Raw genomic sequence first — 15,093 nt, 5'->3', positions numbered from 1 at the left:
CCAAAAAAATAAGTCTGGTACTACTTTTGCACCTGGAATCTCATTTAAGACCATGTGATCCAGAATATATAAGATGCTGTCTAACTAACAGCATTGCTGGGAGGCAAATGAGGAGAGCTCACAGCCAGAAGCTATTATGCCTAAATCCTTAACATCTTAAAGCTGCAGGCTGCTGTGCCTGCATGGGTACACCTGAGACCCTCTCCAGGAACTGCCTTTAGTCCTGCAGGGCAAGTGTGGCTTCATAATAATCAGGTAGGGCAGAGAAGAATGTCATAGACTCAGTGGGAGAAGGAAATGGGGTCTTATAGTCATAATCCAAAGAGCTACCTGAAAGGGAGCAGAATGCTGATAACAGACATGTGGTGGCTCATGTTCGTTTAATAAAAAATTAGACGTCACTCATCTTGAGGACAACTATTTTGCCCAGAAGAACACACAACACTGGCTTATTGTAAAGGGGCTGACTTCATCCCCTCTTTATTATTCTCCATTACATTCTTTGCTTTATCCCAAAGGAGTGGGCTCATTTAAGCACTCCCATGGAGTCCATCTTTTCAGGGAACAGAGTCAGAAACTGATTCCACCAAAAAGACACCAAGCCTAATTCTGAATCTCACAAGTCCAGAAAGAGTTATGAGTCTCCCTGGTATCCCATCACTAGTTAATATGAAAAGGACTTTAAAACCTGAGTTTTGTCCATTCTATTGGACTGCCTTAGGAAAAAAGGGGGTGGACCTGGCTCTAGAACTTCCAGTTTGATGGAGGAAGGAACAGGGATCCAATTCAGACAGAATTAGGACCTGTCGTTTCCTAACCAATTACTACCTTGATTCTGTTAGCTTTTGTCCGGGAAGGCAGCAGAACACTGTTTATGGTGGGAATGACTAATTTCATACGCAGTTTAACTAGGTGGTTCGATCAAACTGTTCTTTCCTATGAAATTTGATGGTGGGAAATGATTGCCATATAAAAAAGATTTCACTCTGTTTGATTGAGTGATTTCTATAAAGCGTCTATAACATAATTCCATGCCTGTGAATGTTAATTTTGCAGCAGCCAGCTGTAATTGGGTTCCAAGGCAGGAAGAGTGAGCCAAACAACCTCTCCCACAGTTTTAGCCTCTCTGGTGGATGGTGGAGGGGCCATAAAGGGAAGCAGAAATAGAATAGGAAGGGAGAAGGGATGGAATTATACTTGAATGTCCAGGTAAGAGTTTAACATTCTGCTCTGAAAATTCCTGCAATAGGAAACAAGAAATTGCAATACTCCTTCACTTCTGTAAGCAAAGGAGAGCAAGACACCAGGCTTAGCTGGTTCCCTGGGTTTGTTCACAAGGAGGGGAATGGGTGTTTTAAGATGATAACATGTGCTACACTGTCTCCCTGCTCCCCCCCCCCCCCATCATTTCCTTAGAGCCCCTGGTCCTCACTGGTGGGAGAGACACCCTCACAAAAATGGATCTGAGATATCTCTATTATGTGACATTATCAGAACTAAAGGACAAAGTGGTCTGGTGGTTGAATGCGATGTCCTCCATAGTCTATTTGGTTAACAGTTGATGGTGCTGTTTGGGGAAATGTGGCCTTGTTGGAGGAAGCATGTCACTGGAAATGAGCTCTGAGGGTTTAAAGAGGAGTTGTGCCATTTCCAGTTCATTCTCTCTGCGTCCTGCTTGAAGTTCAATATTGTGAGCTCTTAACTGCTGCTTCAGCCAACATTCCTTTGCTCCAGCATCATGGACTCTAACCCTCTGGAACCGTAAACTCAAATCAACTGTTTCTTCTATGAGCTGCCTTCATCAAGGTGTTTTATCCTAGCAATGGAAAAGTATCTAGTACCAGTGGATAGTTCTTGGTAGATACTTGCCATAAATCTCTCCATCAGTTGCTGTCACGTCTCCAATTCTCTCCTACCCTTCAAATATTGTTGTAACTCTTCAGGAGTCATTGGGTAGAAATTGCGATTTACATAAATAGTTTTGCCAAAGGAGAGTGTAGTGGTATTTATATTTTATTTGCACGTACACCACAAAGGAGACTTCGGTTCAAAGATTCAAATAGTTTCAACCATGGCTTTTTCAATGAGCTCTGGAATTCTTTCTTTCTCCCTGCCTGATAATTCAGTGTTCCTCTTTGTTCTTGTGGAGTAATGAACCTGGTGCCTCAGGGTGAGCCCTTCAGGGGAAGACATGTAGGATTTAAGCACTCAGCTCTCTACCCACCAATATTAGTAATTCTAACACAACAGATACACTCCCTTGTGGCTAAAATAAATTTTGGTTTTAAGAACCAGTTTTCTACTTGGGAAGGACCTTAAACAAAGAAAACCTGTAAAGCGTTCTCTTAACACTAGGTTCTTGAGAAAGGAAAGCTAGAGCCAAGCTCGAGTTTGGGGTGGGAGGTGGGGGGCAAGAACCTTGAACCTGGAAGGAGGCGGTAGGTGGGTCAGAACAAATGTCAAAATGTGATGCCCATCAGCTCTAAGAATCCATTGGAATCAGTAAACTGCGCACAGCAGCCCTGGTCACTATGGCCATCATCTGGAGCTTCTAGAGAAAATGAGCAGTGTGCGCGAGTGCGTGCGTGCGTGCGTGCGTGCGTGCGTGCGTGCGTGTGTGTGTGTGTGTGTGTGTGTGTGTGTGTGCCTGCATGTGAAGGAACCTTCAGGGACTTTTCTCCTAGTTTCCCACTCAACCTCCCTTCTTCCCACCAAGGAGTCCAGGGAGAAACCTACTGTGGCAACCATTATCATTCATTTCTTTCTCCTTAACAGCCCAAAGAAGAAAACCAGGTTTCTGCTGGTCTGCCTCCCTTGGATCCATAGACCTCCTCTGGAAACAAGAAGGCTTTTAAACTCTTCCAGGCCTCTCTCCTCCCCATCCTGTCTATCTCTTTCATCTATTGTCATTGTAGGAAATGAATCATGTAAACAAACATTTTTTTTTAATCTACAGTAGTCCTAATTGAATTGTCTTGCTGCATTGTTATAAACAAGGGCAATTTCCTGTCAGTTATTGAGCTATTTAGCAATTATTTCTTATCATTAGTTTGCAAATTCAAACAGCATCACATTCTGTTTGCCAAATTATAAAGGCATAGCATCACAGGGCCCTCTTTGCAGAAGCCAGGCCCTCTCTTTAGGTATTTTCTGCTTTTACTTCAGTCTCTTCCTCCCTCCACCCAGACCTGCCAGTCTGCAGCAGTCTGGGCAGGAAAGGCCAAGCACCCAGGGGAGAGCCTGCCTAAGAGGTGTTTATCCCCCCGTGGCACTCTCATTAGTTAATAGAACAAGCTGCTGCCCACGGGGAGTGACAGCATCACTGGTCACTTGACAGACCAGCTTCCCCTAAATAGCAAGGACAGATGAGGATGAAAACACTCTACATGACCAACTTCACAGATACCTTTCTTGCCTTACAAATCTGCTTCCCTGGAGGTTTCTCCAGTTTTTAATTGTTCCTTCCCAGGAGTACCACAGTCTTGTTTGCTGCACCTAGAGACCTAGGCTCAGGCTTCAGATAAGCATCAGAGGTGGGTGAGAACAACCTGCAGGTTGTCTTTGAAATATAAGGATCTCATGGAATCCTCATTTTTACCCACACTTGCTTTCCAGTGAAACTAGCCCAAGTATACATACCCCTGTGGCTAGGAGTGACGGAACACATAGTCTCAGTGACATCAACAATGTTCTCAACATTCTCATTCTATATTGTCACCTTGGAGATGGAGCTATGTTGAGTTGATGGCTTGATCAACTGTCTGCTCCTATTGGTGCCAGCTCCTCATCCCTTACCCTCTGTTTTTCTGAATGACTGTGAAGCTGACTTGTTGATTTGTAAGATTCTGTCTTCTTTTCTTCCTATCCCTGAGCTTCAACACTCCAGCAAGGTATATAGAACATGGAGAGACTGAAGGTAATGGGATTAGTGAGAACAAGGATGAGTGGTAAGTAGGGCAGATTAGTTCTTTGGTTTCTGTTGTCTTTTCTCCTATTGCTGTTTTATATGTGTGTAAATCACATACACACACACACACACACACACACACTATATATATATATATATATATATATATATATATATATATATATATATATATATATATATATATAGAGAGAGAGAGAGAGAGAGAGAGAGAGAGAGAGAGAGAGAGAGTATTGAGATTGAACCTAAGATCTGTCACTAAACTACAGCCCAAGCTGGGTAGAACAGTTGTCATTTTTCCATTATTTTTTCCTGTGCTTGTTGTCCATTCCTGTGTAGCAAATTACCCAAATTTTAGCATCTTATAGAATAGAAAGTTAATTTCTATTAGTTTATGATTTCTGTAGGTCAATCCAGGTGTCTTGGTGGATGCATTTGGATCACCAGCCCTTCTAAGTTGAGTTCAAGCTGTTGGTGGTCCAGGACTCATTTGAGGTTGACAGGGTTTCAAGGCTGCCTCATAAGGTGGTAGCTGACTTTCTATAAGGTAAATGATTCAAGGGAAACCAACAAAGGGTCCCCAGAAAGTAGCTGTAATTATTTTGTCATCTACTTAGAAGCAAAATTCATCACTTTTTCCATATTATCTTCACTAGATGACAGTCATCAAGTCTTTATTCCTACTTAAGATGATAAAGTGATGGCATGATTAGCAAGGATCACTGAGGTTACACCGGAGGTGCCCACCATGCTGATCGTCAAGAATTCTAGATCCTACTCTTTGTATTTTTCTTTCCTTAATATATTGCAGAATAATTCATGGATCATTTACCACATGCCATGCTTGGGGTAAGTACCATGAGAAATTCCATGCTTAATAATGACAACTTCCTTTCCTTAAAAGTCCCAAGTACACTAATGAGGTAAGTGTGTCCACAAACATTGTGAGAGTAGTTCAAATGCCCATAGGCAATGCTATTGGAGAACAAGGCGCTTCACTGGTGGATATTAATCAGGGAATTCTTTCTATTCTTTGCACTTCACAAATAGGAAGGCAGGGAAAAGGTGAGAAGTAGCAAAGAAGGAAAAGGCATCAGGACAAGGAGGGATGAAGAGAGAGATCAAGGCATAGGGAAAGAGAGGAATGAAAGGAGGGAAAGAAATAGTTTTCTGAATTTAAACCTTTTTTAAAATATTTCAATAATCCTCATCAATGTAAATATATATATATATATATATATATATATATATATATATATAATTTAGATTGATATCCACAGTTTTTCTATTTCTCTTTTTACCCCCTACTCTCCTCTCTATACACTTAGATGGTGAAGTAACAATTGATGGACCCAGAATTTTAGACTAACCCTGCCAGTTTTTAAACTTTCTATCATTTCTACTGTCTACTTGGATCTTCAGATGTTTTACGTTTGACAACTGCTTAGACATAGGAAGTGGGGAAAGAGGCAAACTGGTGATCTCCTTAAAGTCTCCATCCAGAATCATGAACTGGTCCATCCTTTACAAATCAAGGAGGAGAGAGCAATCTGGAGTGGAAGAACTCAATGTTGGACTTGCCAACATGCTATTCTACCTACAGTTTTAATAGACCAGTCTAACTTGAAAGAGTGAACTTGTAGATAATAGAGGGCAGCAAGAGTTCACCTACAGAAGTGGTTATTAAAGCTACAGGAGCAATTGACATCCTCCAGAACTGACCAATATGAATAGCTTACAGTCCACACATTGTATTTATGGTCCACATAGCGAGAACATGCAAACATCAGACTGCAGAGACCTGGTAGCTTCACTCAGATAATCTTGAAAGCCAAAGAGAACATAACCAGGGTGACTACAGTGCTTGTTGGTAAGGGGTTCTTTTCATCAGCTCTCAGCACGCAGGGGTTTTTTCTTCTCACTTCAAGACATAGACATCTATGCGAAACTTGTTGCCAGTTGCAACAAGAAACCTCAAAGATGCTCTCCAGTGAAAGTACCTCCTGCCATGTATCTTTAAGTACTTCTCTTGAGTATGGGCCCTTTAGAGTATCTTATTTGTGGTAGAGACAAAGCAGAGGTGAGTGGAAGTTGTTAATAGGATTTTCAAATCTGGATACCCCTATGGCTCACTTATTTGCCTCTGAAAGAAGATAACTGCCCTTTTGTGAGCTTCTCCAGAGAGACCCATGTGGTAAGGAACTGATTTATCCCTTCAGCAGACAATCTTGGATTTGATCTAGAGAAGTCATTCGGTCCCAAATGAGCCCCAGAAACAGCTCTTGTTGATAGCTGTGTAGTAATTTTTTGTTGTTTTTTTTCGAGACAGGTTTCTCTGTGCAGTTTTGGTGCCTGTCCTGCATCTCGTTCTGTAGACCAGGCTGGCCTCGAACGCACAGAGATCCACCTAGCTCTGCCTCTCGAGTGCTGGGATTAAAGGCATGTGTCACCACCACCCAGGTATAATCTTTTATATATTAAAATACAATTACATTATTTTCCCCACTTCTCTTTCTACACTCCAACACTGCCCATGAACCCCCTTTGCTAAATTCATACCGCTATTTATTGCATTGTTTGGGGAATGTTATTCAGTTTTCGTAATGTCATTTGTATGTATATGACACTTGGAGAAATAGTTTTCCATGGGGAAGAGCCCCAAATTGGTTATCCAATGATAATTTTTTTATAGGGTGTAAGTCATAGATTCCCACCTCTGTCTTGCTTGTATTCCTGATCTTCAGAAACTCTGAAATGGTACACACTTACTGCTTGAAGCCACCACCTGAAGTGGGAGGCTTGTCACCACCGCAACTGCCAATTCACCACTGCAGGTACTCCACAGTGGAGGAAGTAGAACTCTTCTCACATGGCTAGTGGTCAGAGCAGAACACTGAAAAAAATTATGTAGAATACAAGAAACAGCTTTACGCATCCACCTTGTACAGATCTGTAGACCAGCAGATTAGAACTGAAACATATGGAGCTATGAAAATATATTTTAACATCACAGACATTGGTAAGTTTAGCCTGTCAGTCACCAAAACACAGAAAGGCCATTAATTGTTTGTAAGCTAGCAGCCACAATATATGGAATGCCTGAAAGAGAATGAAGCAGAGAGAGAGAGAGAGAGAGAGAGAGAGAGAGAGAGAGAAATCAAGACTTTACTAGAAACTAGATTCCACCAAGTCTAAAGTCAAGGCATTTAAAATAAATCTGGAATATCGCCAACCTTGTACTATGCACTAATTACAGTGTATGTTACACCAGAACTAAACCCAAAGATTGTCACTACAATGATGCCAGTCAAATAAGTCTGTTGTAACAGCCTAAGCCTTCTTAAAGTTTCCTGAACACTCTTGAGCAATTTACACATCATTCCCAACCTTGTAAGGTAGATACTTTTACTCTTACCTTCTAAATGAGGAAACTGAGGCACAGAAGCTTTAAATGACTTGTGCAAACACCCAGACAGCATGAGGCTGGGATGTAAGCATAGGGAATGCAGTTTTAGAAACAATATTGCTGACACTACATTGCTAGTTTTGAGAAGCTTCTGCATGGAGTGGGAGAGGGAAGGATGGATAGTTCCTCTTTCACATAAATCATGAATCCAAAAATCAAAGGATCCTTATCTTTTCGAAAAGCAAATGGGACAAGTAGGGTCCCTGGGCACTTCTACTATCCCCTCACTGTCTATGTTGAGACTTATCCTTTCAGCTCTATGCTTTGGAAAGCTAATTTATAATGAGATTAACTTTGATTCCTATCTTAACCTCTGGTTAGATTTGGTGAGCAGGAAGAGAAGGTATATTGGGAATTATTACCAATGACAAGTATATACATTTCAATAGGAATTTGGAGGGAAGGCCTATAGCCACCGCCTTGTTCAGTTGTGAGCAACTGAGTTTTCACTGTTCCTGTTGATAGAGGCACCCCCTCAAGGTACTAGAAAGCACTCACTACCCTTTCCCCTATAGTCCCAGCTGTGTATCTAGTTATAATAGTTCTATACCACATCTTGTGTAGCTATACTTTGTCTATGTTTGCACATACCACGTCATTAAGTGTTCTTCCATTTGAATGTATCAACTGTCTTCTGCTTTAAGACTGAGTAGAATCAGAGTTTATGAACTACATCAAGAAACTCTCATGCCTAGAACTTCAGGTGGGGAAAGTTTTGAGAAGCAGCACTGTTTGGCTTCACTTACATTGTCTTCCTTTGCTTTGTCTTGGGGTCTTCCAACAAGGTTATCTTGGAGACATGTTCACAAGGGGCTCCCACAAAACAAAAGCTGTATGTATAGGTGAATGAGAAAACAGATGGCGACCAGGTACCCAAATGGATGATCATAACAGCTGCTACTGAAAGACAGCTTCCAGACAAGCACAGGGGTACATAAATATAGAAGGCAACAATTTGTAGGGCTGCTTTTCTGGCTCATTTGCTGGAGAAGACTCTAAACCAGATAATATTGCCATTATAACCAATTTCTCATGATTGTACTCTCAATCTATGTGGCTCAGGGGAAACTAACATTGTATATATTTATGCTGGCGAAAGTAATTGTTAATTTATGTAATGCTCAGAGCTAAAATAGTTCCTTAAGGTATACTGATTGAGGACATGGGTTACACATAGCTGGCATGTTAGTCAAAATCTGGAGAACAAAATAAAACAACTCCAGATGAAAGGAAATTTAGCAGTTGGTGTTGTGGTAGTTTAGGAAGTCAAGTAGTTTCCATTTATAATGAATATCGACAGGAGACCCCTGCAAAGCATATTCATCAGCTCATAAACTAGAGTTCAGAGATTAGATCAGTCCAATAGTACATCAGCAAACCTACTACTCTAGTCTCTCAAACTCACTCTGGAATTCCTTCTTACAAGACCAAAGAACAGCAAACTACAGCCAGATGTCAATCTGTCCTGATGCCTAGTTCATTTTATTTATTTATTAAGAATTTTTTAATTCATTTTACATGCCAATCACATATTTGCCTCTTCCATCCTCCCACCCCTCCAGCCTCTCCCACTGAACCCACCACCCCATTCCCTCCTACAAGAAGGTAAACCCTCCCATGGGTAGTCAGCAAAGCCTGGTACATGCAGTAGAGGCAGGTCCAAGCCCCTCCTCCTGCCTCAAGACTGTGCATGGTGTCCCACCATAGGTATTGGACTCCAAAAAGCCTGCTCATGCACCAGGGATGTATTCTGATCCTACTGCCAGGGGGCCCCTTAAGCAGATCAAGCTACACAACTGTCTTGCTATGCATAGGGCCTAGTCCACTCCTGTGGAGACTCCACAGGTGTTGGTCAAAATTTCATGAGTTCCCACTGTTTGGGTTTGGTTATCTCTGTAGGTTTCCCCATCATGATCTTGATGTCCCTTGCTCATAGAATCCCTCTTCTCTCTCTTCAACTGGACTCATGGAGCTCAGTCTGGTGTTTGGCTGTGGATCTCTGCATCCCCTTCCATCAGTTACTGGAGAAAGGTTCTATGATGACAGTTAGGGTATTCACCAATCTGATTACTGGGGTAAGCCAGGTCAGGCACCCTCTCCACTATTTCTAGTAGTCTAAGCTGGGGTCATCCTTATGGATTCCTGGGAACTTCCCTAGCATCCAGTTTCTCCCTATCCCCGTAATGTCTCCCTCCATCATGGTATCTTTTTCACTGCTCTCCCACTCCATTTCTGTTCCAGCTCAACCATCCTGTTCCCTTATGTTCTCATCCCAACCCTCTACTGCCTACCTCTCATCCCCAGTTTACTCATGAAGATCTCATCCATTTCCCCTTCCCAGGGCAAATGATATGTCCCTCTTTGGGCCACACTTGTTAGCTAGCTTCTCTGGAGTTATGGGTTGTAGTCTGGTTATCCTTTGCTTTACATCAAATATTCACTTATGGGCCGGGCGGTGGTGGCGCACGCCTTTAATCCCAGCACTCGGGAGGCAGAGCCAGGCGGATCTCTGTGAGTTCGAGGCCAGCCTGGGCTACCAAGTGAGTTCCAGGAGAGGCGCAAAGCTACACAGAGAAACCCTGTCTCGAAAAACCAAAACCCCCCCCCCAAAAAAATATTCACTTATGAGTGAGTACATGCTATGTCTTTCTGAGTCTGATATACCTCACTCAGGATGATATTTTCTAGTTCGATCCATTTGCCTGCATATTTCATAATATCATTTTTTTTTTATTGCTGAGTAGTACTCAATTATATATATATGTACCACATTTTCTTAATCCACTCCTCAGTTCAGGGGCATCTAGGTTGTTTCCAGGTTCTGGCTATTACCAATAATGCTGATAGCTGAGCAAGTGCCCTTGTGGTATGATTGAGCATTCCTTGGGTATATGCCCAAGAGTGGTACAGCTGGATCTTGGGGGAGATTGATTCCCAATTTTCTAAGAAAGTGCCATATTGATTTCCACAGTGGTTGTACAAGCTTGCATTCCCACTAGCAGTGGAAGAGAGTTCCCCTAGCTCCACATCCTCTCCCGTATTAGCTGTCTTCAGTGTTTTTGATCTTAGCCATTCTGACAGATGTAAGATGGTATCTTAGAGTCCTTTTGATTTGCATTTCCCTGATGACTAAGGATGTTGAGCAATTCCTTAAATGTCTTTCCACCATTTGACATTCTTCTGTTAAGAATTCTCTGTTTAGGTCTGTAGCCCATTTTTCAACTGAATTGTTCGGTATTTTGATGTCTAGTTTCTTGAGTTCTTTATATATTTTGGAGATCAGCCCTCTGTCAGATGTGAGGTTGATGAAGATCTTTTCCCATTCCGTAGGCTGTCATTTTGTCTTATTTACCATGTCCTTTGCCTTACAAAAGCTTCTCAATTTCAGGAGGTCCCATTTATTAATTGTTGCTCTCAATGTCTGTGCTACTGGTATTATATTTAGAAAGTGGTCTCCTGTCCCATTGTGTTAAAGACTACTTCCTACTTTCTCTTCTATCAGGTTCAGTGTATATGGTTTAATATTGAGGTCTTTGATCCACTTGGACTTGCGTTTTTTGCATTGGTGATAGATATGGATCTCTTTGTAATCTTCTACATGTTGACCTCCAGTTATGCCAGCACCATTTGTTGAAGATGCTTTCTTTTTTCCATTGTACAGTTTTGGCTTCTTTGTAAAAAATCAAGTGTTCATAGTTGTGTGGATTAATGTCAGGGTCTTCAATCAATTCCATTGTTCCACATTTCTGTTTTTATGCCAATACAAAGCTGTTTTTATTATTATAGCTCTACAGTAGAGCTTGAGGTCAGGGATGGTGATGCCTCCAGAGGTGGCTTTATTGCACAGGATTGTTTTAGATATCCTAGGTTTTTTGTTTTTATATATGAAGTTGAGTATTGTTCTTTCCAATTCTGTGAAGAATTGTGTTGGGATTTTGATAGGGATTGCATTGAATCTGTATATTGCTTTTGATAAGATTGCCATTTTTACTATTTTAATCATACCTATTCATGAGCATGGGAGATCTTTCCACTTTCTGATATCTTCTTCAATTTATTTCTTCAGAGACTTAGAGTTTCTGGTCACACAGTGCTGTGGATATCTGTATACTGTGAATGTGTTGCTCTGATTGGTTAATAAATAAAGAGTTGATTGGCCAGTAGGCAGGCAGGAAGTATAGGCAGGACAAAGAGAGAGGAGAATTCTGGGAAAGGAAAGGCTGAGTCAGGAGACATTGCCAGCTGCCACTGCCATGAGAAGTAAGATGTAAAGTATCGGTAAGCTACAAGCTACGTGATAACTTTTAGATTAATAGAAATGGGTTAATTTAAGATATAAGAACTAGATAGCAAGAAGCCTGAGCCATTAGGCCAAACAGTTTAAATAATATAAGTATCTGTGTGTTTATTTGGGTCTGAGTGGCTATGGGCCCAGGCAGAACTAGAGACAACTCCAGTTACAATACAGGTCTTTCACTTTTTTCTGCTTCTTCTGTGTTGTGATATTCAGGTCTTGCTGTTGTAGAACTCTAGGTTCTGGTGATGCTATATTGCTCTTTATGTTGTTGCATGTATTTTTGCACTGGTGTCTACCCATCTTTTCCTCCAATAGGTGCAGGAGGTGCCTGTGTCTGAGCAAGCTGCTCTTGGTTCAACCTGTGCTTGTTGTGTTTGTGTCTCAGTGGGCCACTCTGGGTCCAATCTTAGCTTTTGGTCTAATTGGAGCTGGTGAATTCTGTGTATCAGTGAGCTGGTCTTGGTCCAATCCTAGCTGACTGATTCTGTGTCTCAGGGAGCCACTGGGGTCACAGGGAGATGGGTAGGTTTAGGGTAGGGCATGGGCCTTGTAGATTGCAGGGTCTGATGGGGAGTTTTGGTGGGGTGCCTGCCCACAGGAGTCTTCTCTGCTGGCCAGCAACTGGGGTAGCAATGGATTCCTGGGGACTGGTTGTATCCCAGGGCCTAGGTCCTAGAGGCAGGACTCTCTGGGTGGGAGAAGAGTCACTCACCTCTTGGTCTAATGAGAACTGGCAGATTCTGTGTCTTGGGTAGCTGCTAGGGTCACAGGGGGATGGGTAGGTTTGGGATATGGTATGGGTGTTGTAGACTGCAGGATCTGATGGTGGGTTTTGGTGGGGGATTTTGCCTGCAGAAGTGTTCCTTGCTGGCCGGCAACTGGGGCAGTGATGCATGGGTCCTGATGCCTAGTTCTACAAATATGTTTTTTAATTTTATTTTACTTTTTGAGATTAAGTCCCACTGTGTAGCTGTGGTTGGGCTAGAATTTGCTGTGTAGTTCAGGCTGGCCTTGAACTCACAGATCTAACTTTCTCTAAACTACCTACAAAGTACTGGAATTATAGACATGATCACTCAGGCCCAGAAGCAAATAGATTTCTATTGACACCTAGATACAAGTTGCATACATATATTATCTATGGTTGTCGTTCACTCCATAGCATTAGATCTGATCATTTGCAACAGGGACTGTAGGCTTCCAAAGCCTAAAACATTTGCTACCTGGCTATTTACATTTAAAAAAATGTTTTATTCGTTCCTAATCTCAGCCATTAACAGGACTATTTTTTTGTTGCATTTTAAAATGTCTGATGAACAAGGGCCAGCAAGGTTGTTTAGTGGTTAAAGATGTTTGTTGCCATTCCTGGTCACCTGTTATTGATCCCTAGTACCCACATGCTATGGGGAGATAGCCAACTCCCACAGGTTCTCCTCTGATATATATGTGTTCTGGCACATGCATTTCCTAGCAAAAAAAAAAATCTGATGAAACCACATTACAAACTGACTTTCATTTTCCTCCTTGTCTTAAATTCTATAGAGATAATCTTTGTAAGACAAGACTGAACAACTCAGTAGCAATAAGGTGGGAGAGGAAAAGTCTAAGACAGCACTTGAAAGACCTGTGTCCATCTAGGAAAATTGTTTTACATGTAGATAGTAATCTCTTTATGCTCTAAAGTACAACTACAAGAAATCTATGCTACCATGTTTGCAAACATTTCTGTGTGTTAAAGTAAAAGAATAATAATTGCCCATCTTTAGTAAAAATTACTGATAACAATAACAATCTTTTCAATACCATCCTTTTCTAGATTAATCTTATTGAATTCATATTTTAGGCCTAGTGATATGCTAAGCAAAGCATGAAAATTTTTCTTGGCCCCAATGGTCAAAAACAATAATTGATAACACATGGATAAAAATTACTGTAAAAAAGTCACAGAGTCTTCTTGCATTAAGGTAATGTTTAAATGTAATTTTAAAGTATAAAAGTTAATGTTACATTCTTTTTAGAGATACAGTTTTTAGGGAAAAGGGGCTGGCTAAAGAAACCCACCATGACCCTAGAGCCCAGAACTAGGGAAAGATGGCTCAGATATGGCCAGTGAAAGAAACACAGTTTGGCTCAGGTCAGAGCCATCACTGCCCCTGGTCAACTGACTTGTGAAACCAACCAGTCACAGAATCCTGGGCCCCAAGTCAACCCTCGTTTGACTCTGCCCCCAAAACACCCTATATAAACCACCCTGTCTGGTTAGTTGGGGGCTGTTCTCTCTACCCTGGTAGAGGCAGCTACTCTCTTGGACTCCTCCATCCCAAATAAATCTCTTTCTCAAAAGAGTTTTGGATATGAAGATCTTCATTCACTGATATAGAGAAGATCCTTGCTGAGACTCCCTCAGTGGACAGAGCAAGGAGGAGCTGAACATAAGATCCTTGCTGAGATGTCCCTCAGTGGACAGAGCAAGGAGGAGATGAGCATAAGGTCCTTGCTGAGATGTCCCTCAATGGACAGAGCAAGGGAGAGCTGAAAGAGCTGAAAAAGTAACACTTTTCTCCAGAGCCAGAGGAGATTGCTACATTTCTGCAGGGGTTTCCCCTTTTGCAGAGTGAAGCAAAAGAAGCAACATCTTAGGCTGGAAAAGCAGAGCTCTGCTAGGAAACCCCCTTATGTGGGGGCTGAGCAAACCTTAGCTGTAGTGGCTCTCCAGGAGAGGAACAGGATTGCTATATCCTTCAGGGAGACCATCCCCCATCACACCAGGTATAGTCTGACTCTCCCAGTCAGGATACCCTTTCCTGTAGAGCTGTCCTGGCAGTTCAAGGCCTGACTTTCCCAGTCAGGATACCCTTCCTTGCTGAGACAGTTCCAGGCATGACTCTCGAGCAGTCAGAAAAACTTAACTTCCAGGGCTGAGTTGTCCCTTTACAGCTCCAGCTGTCAGAACTGTCCTAAGCAGCTCCAGGTGTCCTGGCCACCTTCAAGGCTGAGCTGTCCTGAGCAGTTCAAGGTGTCCAGGATACCTTGCCCTCCAGGGTTGAGCTGTTTCTTTGCAGCTCCATCTATCAGAGCAGTCCCAAGCAGCTCAAGGTATTGCCTGACTCCCCAAGTAGTTGAAAGGTCACATTTTGGTGGCAAAACCTGGTACCAAACCTACAGAGTTGCAACCAATTTACTTACACAGTTATAACCTCATAAAGGTATGCATAAGAAAGAAAAGTATGTAATTCCAGAATAAGTGATCTCTAACTGGAAAATGAAGTGGGATATAGGCTGTGTATCTTTTATCTGAAATGTTTGGGACTAAGAATATTTTTAGATTTTAGATTTGGAGGGATATTTGGGATAATTGCATATACTGTCCAAAAGCTTCTTAATATCTTAAATCTGATTTGTTCA

This window comes from Peromyscus californicus, unplaced genomic scaffold, assembly GCF_007827085.1.
Source record: "Peromyscus californicus insignis strain IS unplaced genomic scaffold, ASM782708v3 Scaffold_12__1_contigs__length_115047231, whole genome shotgun sequence".
In the NCBI taxonomy this organism is placed as follows: domain Eukaryota; kingdom Metazoa; phylum Chordata; class Mammalia; order Rodentia; family Cricetidae; genus Peromyscus; species Peromyscus californicus.
This window is presented reverse-complemented; position numbering follows the sequence as displayed.